The following is a 9,932-nucleotide window of genomic DNA, read 5'->3' as shown; positions in this document are numbered from 1 at the left end:
CGCCCACCTCTCCCCACCCCCCACTCCACTTCCCCCGCCCCGTTCGCGGCAGTGTCCTTAGAAGACTCATTGGGCCAGGGGCGAAGCCAGCCGCCCAGCGAGCCGCTCCACAATTGGCCGGCGCCCACGCCTGTCAGAGAGGCCAGCCTCCCTATTGGACCGCTCCGCTCCGCTCCCCGCCCCCCAACGCCTCGCCCTCCCGGTCGCCTCCTCCCCTCCAGGCTCTCCCTCGGCCCCCTTCCCCGCCCGTCCCCGTCGCATCTCCCCTGTCCAGCTGGGCGGGGACTGCTGTACGACTCTGTAAAGTCTGTGAGTCACTGCACAACCCATCAATCCAATTAAATGTCTTGAGCGAGCCGAGCAGGCGGTGCTGCCGCCCGCCGCCGCTCGCCCCGCCGCGGCCGCCCCTGCTCGCAGCGCCCCTCTGATCCATGGCTGTCTGTCTGTACTTGTTACAGTGTAACATCCTCCTCCTCCTTCGCCTCCTCCTCCTCCTCCTCCTCCTCGGGAGCCGCTGCAACTTCCCCTCAGCCAGCCTCCTCTGCTCGGGGACTGCAAAGGCATGGGATAGACCCACAGCCACTTTTCTCTGTCTCCCCTCTAGCCCTCGCTCAATTCCCCCTCTTTAAATTAAAGTCTGTTCCTCGCTCCTCGTCGTTTAGAGATTTATTTGTCAGGCTATTATTTCCCTTGATTTTATTTTCCCTTCCTGGGGCAGGGGTTCGTAGGGGCCGGTGGGTTTATTTTAGGGAGGGGGCACCCCACCCCTTCCGTTTCTCCTCCTCCCTGGTCGACCGTGACTTGATTTCCCTGCCCCTCTCGGCTCCCACCCCTCGAACTCTCCGTCCTGCCCTAGAGTGACGCACCGACACCCCCCGCCCACAGCCCAGACGTCCCCTCCCTCGCTGCCATCCCGACCGGTCTCGGAGCTGGACCGGGTGCCGACTTCTTCGCAGAAGGGTGAGTACCGTGTTGGGTTTCGGGGGGACCGGGAAAAATGTGGTAGCCGGTCCACTTTAGGGATAGAGCAGGGGTCAGGTTATGGGCTGGAGGTTCCTGGTCCGGCGTGGATTTGAGGTGGCGACTGCCTCCCTCCCTCCCTCTCTCTCTCTTCCCCCGCCCCTCGACTCCTTATTCACCAGCCTTGCTGTATTTCTAGGTATTGCCAGACTACCACCATGGGGGCATTATAACGCTTGTAAAATAATTGGTAATGGCATGCTTTCTGTCTTTAGGATGCTTCTGAACGGTAATAACTATGTGTTCTGATAGACACTATGACCTGCAAAAAGTGTAAAACAGCTAATGGGTACATTTTCCTCTAAATCAAAGTTAAACTTTTATTCAATAAAGGCAAAGCCAAAGGTAATTTTTCATTTGAACGCCTGGGGATAGAGCAAGGGAAGAGAGGCTGCCGAGTGGTATCGCTAAATATTTTTAACATAAAATAGTTTTATTGGGTTCCCTTTTGAAAAAAGTATGAATTCAGTATTAAAGGTTATGAAGTCTTGGAACCTGTTGGAGGAAGGCAAGGTAAGATGGGAATCCACTTTGACACTTCGTCTTTAGCTCACCTCTGTTCCAGGGAAGCATTACAACAGAGAATTTTTTATTTCTCAGTCCCTGGGCCGCGGTGGAGTGTGTTAAGGATATAACAGAAGTATGGATTGTTTTCCTTTTGATATCCATCTTTTGTGTACTTGATTGCTGTTTAAACAATGTCATTCTACAGAATTTTGTAAAATTTTAATTTGGTTTCTTGTTTGTCAATAGTTCAAAAGTACAATACCTGCCTATATGTGCTTTAGGCATCTGTAATATTTAGTTTGAAGTAAAAGTAACAATTAAGAGAAATAGACCGAATGGGCTGCTGAGGTCTCCTTTTAAAATCCAGCCGTTTTAAAATGGTACTACTCTTTTTGAGTCAAGTTCTGGGCTAGTTGTCCACAAAATTCAAATTAGGCCAAACCAAACATGTTTTGAAATATTAAAGTACGGGAAAGGCCTCTTAGTAGTTCATTCTCGTCTTCTCTTTCAGACTAACCAGAATAAGTTGTTACTAAATTTAATTTTAAAGAATAGACTGTTCCTGTACTGAAATCTGCCAAGTTGCTACAGAACGATTTCTTTTTAAAGAGCAGAAATGTGTTTATGATCAGCCCAAAGTAGTAAAGTTGAAAAGTGACTTAAATGTAAATGCTGTCTTAAAGAAATGCTCATCATAAGGCCCAAAACCTTTCAAAGTGTTTCAGGAAGACTTATATAAAGCTTTTCTGAATTGTTTAATAAATTTCATCATGTGACCTTTTTTTATGAGTACAAGACAGAATCACTGAAAGGCTTCAGTAAAGGGGAGCCATGCAGCCTGAGTTTGAATGTTGCCACCATCCCTCACTGTCTGTGTGACCTTGGGCAAGTTTCTAACCTGGCCCAAGCTGGTTTTCTGTAAATGGGAAAGATGGCTTCTCAAAGGGCTGTGAGGATTCATGAGAGTGCATGTCACAGAGCACTCCATGTTAGCTGACCCACCATCATCACTAGTCTAAGAGAGGTGTCTAGTTTACTGCCTAAGAGTGGGGTCTCGGGAACCAGATTCTGTAGGTTCAAGTTCTAGCTTTTCTTCCCCTTACTATCCCTGTGCTCTTGGTCAAGTTAACCTCAGATTCCTTATCTGTAAAATGGGAATAATAGTAGCACCGTAGGGTTATTGTGAGGACAGAATGAGTTAAGATATGATATTAAACATCTTTTCAAGTTTAACTTAGACACGTTCCTTGTATGTCTTGAAATAAAGGGGTCTATATTTTTTAGAAGTAGATTTTTTGTAAAGACAAATAATTGGTGTCAATAAAATAAGCAGAATTTTTATCAATATGCCTGATGTTTTATGGGATTTATGCTTTTGAACTAGAGGTTTATGAGCTTTTAAGAAATTTAGTTATTGGATGAGTTGAGTTGACCAATTTTTCATTTAAACTTGCATAATAGAATGTGCATGCCTCTATTAGGAGTATAATATATATATCACACATTTGCTTTTATCTTTGGTTTTCTCCCCTACTAAACAGAAAGCTCTTCAAGGGTAAGAGTAGTTCTTGTTTAATCTCTGGTGCCTAGCAGAGTGGCTGGTACATAAAGAAGCTTAAAGAATGTTCATGGAATTAAATGAAATAATGTTATTCTTAAGTTGTTTATGAGTAGCTGAATTGAATATAGTAAGTGATATTATTATTTGTATTGCTGAATTGAATTTTTACTTTCTCAATTATTTTTGTAAATAGAGAATAAAAGGGGAATTATGGTATAATTTACCTTTTTTTTTTTTTTTTTTTAAAGATGACCGGTAAGGGGATCTTAACCCTTGACTTGGTGTTGTCAGCACCACGCTCAGCCAGTGAGCGAACCAGCCATCCCTATATAGGATCCGAACCCGTGGCCTTGGTGTTATCAGCACCACACTCTCCCGAGTGAGCCACGGGCCGGCCCAAGTATAATTTACCTTTTAATAAGAAACTATTTTTTATCTTGAAGATTAAATAGAAAATAGTCTGAAAAGTACATGTCTTCCTTGATACCTGACATGTCCATTTTAGTGATAAGATTTGTGACTCCTAAACTTTATGTCATTAAGTTGGATATTATTAATTAATATGAACTACACAAATTAGATTTTAAATGCTCCAAAGGATGGTATATTATTATCTGCTTGAGAATTAATAATAATAAAGAGAATTTATCAACCTACCACTGAGAAAATAAAATGGCATCATTTTCTTAAGGACCAAAGCTTTATTTCTCTTTCCATTCAAGGGTGAAACTCTTTCTCTTGAGCAGTCTTAATAAATAATTACTTATTGAAATAGCTGTAGTAAACAGTGTGACAGGAATCATAAAGGAGGTATATGTAATTAGTAAATAAAACACTTAAACTATAAACTTCACCACACGCTTAATAGGCATTACACAATTGAGGATTTTTTTTTTTTTAAAGCAAAATGGATGGGACCTACCACCTGTTTCATTTATAGAATCATTCTATTTTCCTTGTCAGTAAAAGTTTAATCACTGTGCCCTCTGAAGTTATAAAATGCAGGAATTATCTTTTATGAAAGAAGAATTCTCAGTAACAATCTGGATACTAATCTACTCAGAAATGTTACAGTGTTCTATAACATTGTTAAATTTTTTCAAATATATGAAATATCTATTACAATGTGGATAATTTTGTATACATAATCCTTTGTTTAACCAAATCATCAGCTACCCTGTTTCGTTGAACATATTGCATTTTCATTGGCTGAAACAATTAATTTAGAAAACTTGCCCTTTTTTTGTTCATATACTTTTAAAGAAACTAATCTAAAGTGAAACTTTAAAAAATAATCTATAGGAACTTAGAAACTATACTTAAGTGTCTGGTCTGCAAGATGGAAGGTCTCTTACTTTTCACTTGACACATTTTAGCACGACTTTGTTTCCATAGCTCACATCTCCTTCTTTCATTTAACCTTTTTTATGGAGATAGTCAAGAATTTATTAGTATTTTATGACATCTTCAACTTTTAGAAAAAGCAATGTTTGTTGGGAAGAATTATTTAGAAAGAAGAGCTAGGGATAGAAAGAACCTGTAGGTCTTGTGATTTCTATCCTTGTCTTCTAACATTAGGAAAATGGATAACTATATATTCTGTCACTGACCAAAAGGAGAGGAAAATAATATATGCATTATCTAATGACATAAACTCAGAATTAAGGTCCAGAGAGTTCTACACTGAGTAACGCTACTGATTGGCACGTGACCTTGAGCATTCCACTTAACCTCCACCACTCTCCATGAGTGAAGGCAGTTACCCTGCCCTCACAGAGGAAGTTGTAGGGGTCAGTTGTAAGTGCTTTTTAAAAGTATTTGAGAAGAACAAAATGCAAGCAAATACAAAGTAAACATTAGCACTTAGAAATGGATATTTGTTCCTCATTATTTAAAAATTGTGACCTTTCAAACTTTTATCTGAGGGGCATTTTTCCTCTTAATTTTGTATTTGAAGAGACTTACTGGTATGTTCACAAAGACGTGTAAGGTACCTTCTATGCAAGGAACTTTGGTTTAAATGAATGGGCTTTTAAATGTTATCACTGAGTTTTAGTACCTCCTGGGGTATAGCAGATGTTGATATTTTAAGAACAAGCTTTAGGTATCTGGGAGATAATACATTTTATTACGTTGAAGCTTATAAAACTTGTACTTTAATTTTGGGGAAAAATGTTCAGATTTACCAGATTCCATTAGAAGTATATTCAATGAGAAAAATTCATCATATTGTTTACTTTTAAATTTCAAAAGAATTGCTTGGCTGTAGGACCCCTCTTTATACTCATTTATTTTGTCCCTTGAATGCAGTGAAATATGCACATTTCAGAATATAGTGGCTTGGAGGATTTAATTTATTCCAGCTAATTTTTTATTTAGGAAGATGAGTGAAGGCACATGTGGAAAGGCTGAATTTTAAGAAAGTTTTTGTTTCTCTCTTGTCCCTAAAAATGTTAGGAGTTTTTAAAATTTAAAAGTCGGAGGCTTAGAGTTAGTACATTATGTAAATTTCTTTGAATTTAGCTGTACTTTTCTCTGATTATTAGCAGAATTGTCACACCCTCATGATGTTATTCACTTTTTAAAGTGGAAATGAAATTCTGGTATACTAAGGGTAAGACCCATGAAGATAAGTGAGGCACATAGAGAAATATTATTTATTCTAACTAATATTAAGGATAGTGAATAGTGATCCTCAAATCTGAGGTTTCTAAGCTGAAAGCAACTTTTAAAAATGTATCGTCCTTTGGTGCTTACTGTTGAACAGCCACCCAACTGAAACTTAGAACCATCTGATTTCTTCTTCACTTTTGTTTTTTGTGTTTTTGTGTTTTTTTGGTGGTTTATCAGTACCAAGTTCCAAACCCTTGACCTTGGTGCTATAACCTGGTGTTCTAACAAACTGAGCTAACCGGCCAGTGTCTCTTCTCCACTTTTGAATTTAATGTCTGCATTGACATTTATAATGTTTTGTGTGGTGGTATATATGAAGGTACTTCAAAAAGTAGGTGGAAAAATAGAATTAAAAGATAATAGAAATCTTTCCATGAACCATTTGAAGTACCTTCATATAACTCTTTTAGTACTGAATATTTGCTTTTAACATATTTTTTAAAATGACAAAAATAGTCCACCTTTTGTTTAAATTTTGTTTTTTGCAACTCATTTCCCTTTGTTCTACCTTTGTTTTTCAGTTTTCTCAACATTCCCATTTGTTTCTCTTCTTTTTACACAGCATCTTTCTTATTTTGTTGTATCTTATTCCCAAGAATCATTGGGATTCCTTTGCCTTGATCATAGCAGGTTTTTTTTCTTTAGCTCCCTTTGTGTTTGCCACTGTACGGTATGGAGTACGGGGTTTTGTTTCTTTCAGTCTGCTTTATGAGACTCAGGGAAAGGCCTTCATGCAGAGAATTTGCTTTGCCTTATCTCACAAGATGAGCTCTCTTATTATCTTATCTACATGAAACTTACAGGGCTGCTTTACAAACCTAAGACCAAGTTTTAGCTTATGTGAGGTGGTGAGAAGGGAAAATTACTTACCGATTTTCTATTAATCTATTTTATAGGGGGAAACCCACAGAATTTTTCTGTTCACATTAATGTAAAATGTCTCAGACATCCAAACTTTGCTTTGCTCCAAGCCTGGTGCCCTGGTGAGCTTTGGAGACTGTTTCTGTAATGACCATCGCCACCTGACCAGGATGGGGGTGGCTCGCCTGAGAACATAACATTAGACAGGATGAGCAGCTCCTTTGTTTTGTTTTGTTTTGTTTTTAACTCCTTCAAACTAGACAGAACATCAGCCCAGGTCCACTGTGAGGTTTTCTAGGGTTTACCATTGTTGAATGATTAATGGTTCCTGGTGAAGTAACCATCAGCTTTATTGTCTTTCATGGCTTCGACTCAAATGAAATGTATCCCTTTGGATTAACTTTTGTTTTGATTTTAAGGGTTCTTTTTACCCAGAAAATCAGAGTATGAAAATGAATATGTATTTTTAAACAAAAAAGATTTACATTAAAATCCTGTGAGTACAAATGTTTCCTAATGACCAAAACCCATTCGTCTGGAGAGGATATTTAAGAGTTTCTCAAAATACCTGATGTTATTCAGCCATCACTAGAAGGAAACCTTAAATTTGATTAGACAAAATGAATCTCCTTTTGATTGAGAAAACAGTCAATTGTTACTTTTTATTTAAATAATTCAAATATGAAATTAGGTAAACTGCATTTTGGAGTTGATTAAAATGAGAGATTTTCCAGAAATTATACTTTATAAAATCTATGCCTCATGGAAGAAGGTTGATCTTTTTTGCATACCTATATCCCATTTTTAGCTTTACTCATTCAGTTCACTGAGCAGAAACTTATTGAGCACTAACTATGTGCCAGCTACTCTTACTAGGTGCATATGATATAGCAGTGAAGAAAAGAGATGACTGTTCCTGCCCTTGTGGAAATTACATTCCAAACTATTTGGTGTGTATAGGGCTTGTGATCTACTATTTGGAGTAGTAATAATTAAACATTGTACAATAATGAGCTGAAAAAAAATAAGGATTCTTTATATGGATTTTTTGTCCTTTGACTTGGCTTAAAAGGAATCCTAAATCCTGAAACAATTCCACTTGAGTGGACAATTTTTATTTGAATTTGAGTTGATATATTAAAAAACAATAATGTTGGTAGTTTCCACCAGAAATCATGAATCATCCTCATTTATGAACTCTGGTAAACCTTACAGTGGACATGGTCTCAAGTTTCTCCTAGGTTTTCTTTGCACTTTTTAAGTTGTTTTCTCCTGTTGCTTTGTTTTCTTTGTGACAGAGCCTGAAAAATATGGATAGCACTGAAAATTGCACAATGGAAATGTAGTCATCTCAGCTATTTTGCACAATTGACAAGAAGATCTTAAGTTTGCTTTGTCTAGTATACGTTAAAACTCATATTTTGTTTCTGTGATTATTTTATGTGGTTTTGAAAACAAACGAACAAATAAAATTTAGTGTTCATTTCCACCTCAAATATTAAAGTAGATACACCTCAAGTGTTTACACAGTACAAATAGCATTAATACAATATAATGTATCATATGATATAATATAGTGATTTTCATTAATTATTTTATTTCATTCATAAATATTTAATACATTTCCCAAGTGCTTGGGGGTATCAAAGACTGTTGATAAGACATGGCATCTGCCTATACTGGTGTTCATAGTCCAGTTGGAGACAAAAGATCCCCACATGAAAGTAAAATCTCTTGTATTAGGCAATATGTGATTTAGCTTAATGGGAAGTCTAGTGTGGGCCACTACAGTAAGCCTAGTCCTAGGTCAAGTGTGCTTGCCTTCTAGAAGTTCTGGGTGTCCTTCCTGGGAATTCATTCTTTTTTTTTTTTAAGTCTGGGCAAAGATGGTTAGCAGGCCTTCTTGTGCCTTAGATACGTAAGGTAGAATAGTCTCCACTTTTGCTGCTGCTGTGGTTCAGCAAGGAAGGGGAGGAAAAGGGAATGGAGCACATATCCTAGGCATTTATTACATCCACTAGCTATCCCCTTGGGAAGCAGAAACTGCACCTAAGAATAGAATATATGGATGCAGCATAGATATATTTTAGGTTCCTGAGCATAAAAATTATTCTGTAGTGTACTATGGGAAGCCCAGTACACCAATGACGGCCCTGAGGACAAAGGGGAGTTCCCTTAAAAATGGGAAAAACACATCAGGGGAGAAAAGAGGTGGAGATGGAAGCTTTTGACAGTTATTGAAGACACTTTCTTCCTCAGTTTTGCCTGGAGAAACCCTGCCTTGCAAGGTGGGTATACTCTGGGCCTGATATCACAAACTTAGGAAGTCTGTATATATTGCTGTAATATGTAGGTATAATCTTTCTAAATTTTTTTGCTTTGGCATTAGCTGAGATTCCTGATGTATATGTTTTAAATTCTCAAAGATGATGCTATGTTTGAGAATTAAAACCTATACTATGTTTAAATTGTGTTATGTATGTGACTATGGCTTTTGTTTTCATTTTCCTGGATTTTTGAAAATATTAAAAATCTCTTTATGTTTAGAGTGCATATATATGTGTGTGTGTGTGTGTGTGTGTGTGTGTATATATATATTTTTTTTTTTCTTGGTGGCTGACCAGTAACAGGGATCAAACCCTGGTGTTTATTTATTTGGACCTAAAGCTAAGATAGGATAATACAATGTATGATTGTTCCTTAAATTTAAATTAGGGGAAAAATATCCAAAGGCTCCACATTTATTTTATCTTTTAATGAAATGTTTAGACACTTTTGTGGAGACTTCCTTTTTTTGTTTTTAAGTAACAATCTTTATGAAAAGTTTCTTTCCCTGAAAACTGCATCTCTGCTGGAACTATCACTCAATCTATTTGATTCAAAAGGCCACTAGGATAGTTGTGTTAATTATCTTAATTGCTGTGATGGTTTCAAGGGTATATACATATGTCAAAACTTATCAAATTGTACATTTTAAATATATGTACTTATTGTATATCAATAAAACTTTTTAAAAAGACAACTAGGTTGCAAGGTATATTTTCAAGATAAAATTCCTATTATAAGAATTATATTTTTAAGATTTGTCATTTATTTTTAAAATTTCTCTTTTATTTCATCTGTCCTTTATTCACTTATATCCCATACCCCAGACACATAATATTTCAAGTAAGAAAGACAAATAGAACTGAGGATACCCATGCACTGCCTGAAATTTAGATACAGGACCTTAGAGAGCTTTTTTTCCATATGTAAGACTCACTGAAGTATCTTTAAGTAATTTGCACAAATTTGAATTTGGAGAATTGGA

General features: G+C 37.3%; 1 protein-coding gene across 1 annotated transcript in view; it reads left to right on the top strand.

The window, feature by feature from the left end:
* Positions 1-351: 351 nt before the first annotated feature.
* The window catches only part of SERTAD2 (SERTA domain containing 2), a 106,415-nt gene continuing 96,834 nt past the window's right edge, over positions 352-9,932 (top strand). Inside the window, exon 1 of the mRNA XM_063078760.1 lies at positions 352-960. The gene's annotated coding sequence lies outside the window, so the exon portion shown is untranslated. The remainder of the gene's footprint in view (positions 961-9,932) is intronic.

The sequence above is a fragment of the Cynocephalus volans genome, chromosome 14 (assembly GCF_027409185.1).
Source record: "Cynocephalus volans isolate mCynVol1 chromosome 14, mCynVol1.pri, whole genome shotgun sequence".
Classification (NCBI taxonomy): Eukaryota; Metazoa; Chordata; class Mammalia; order Dermoptera; family Cynocephalidae; genus Cynocephalus; species Cynocephalus volans.
Note: the sequence above shows the minus strand (reverse complement) of the source record. Positions and strands in the feature narration are given on the sequence as shown.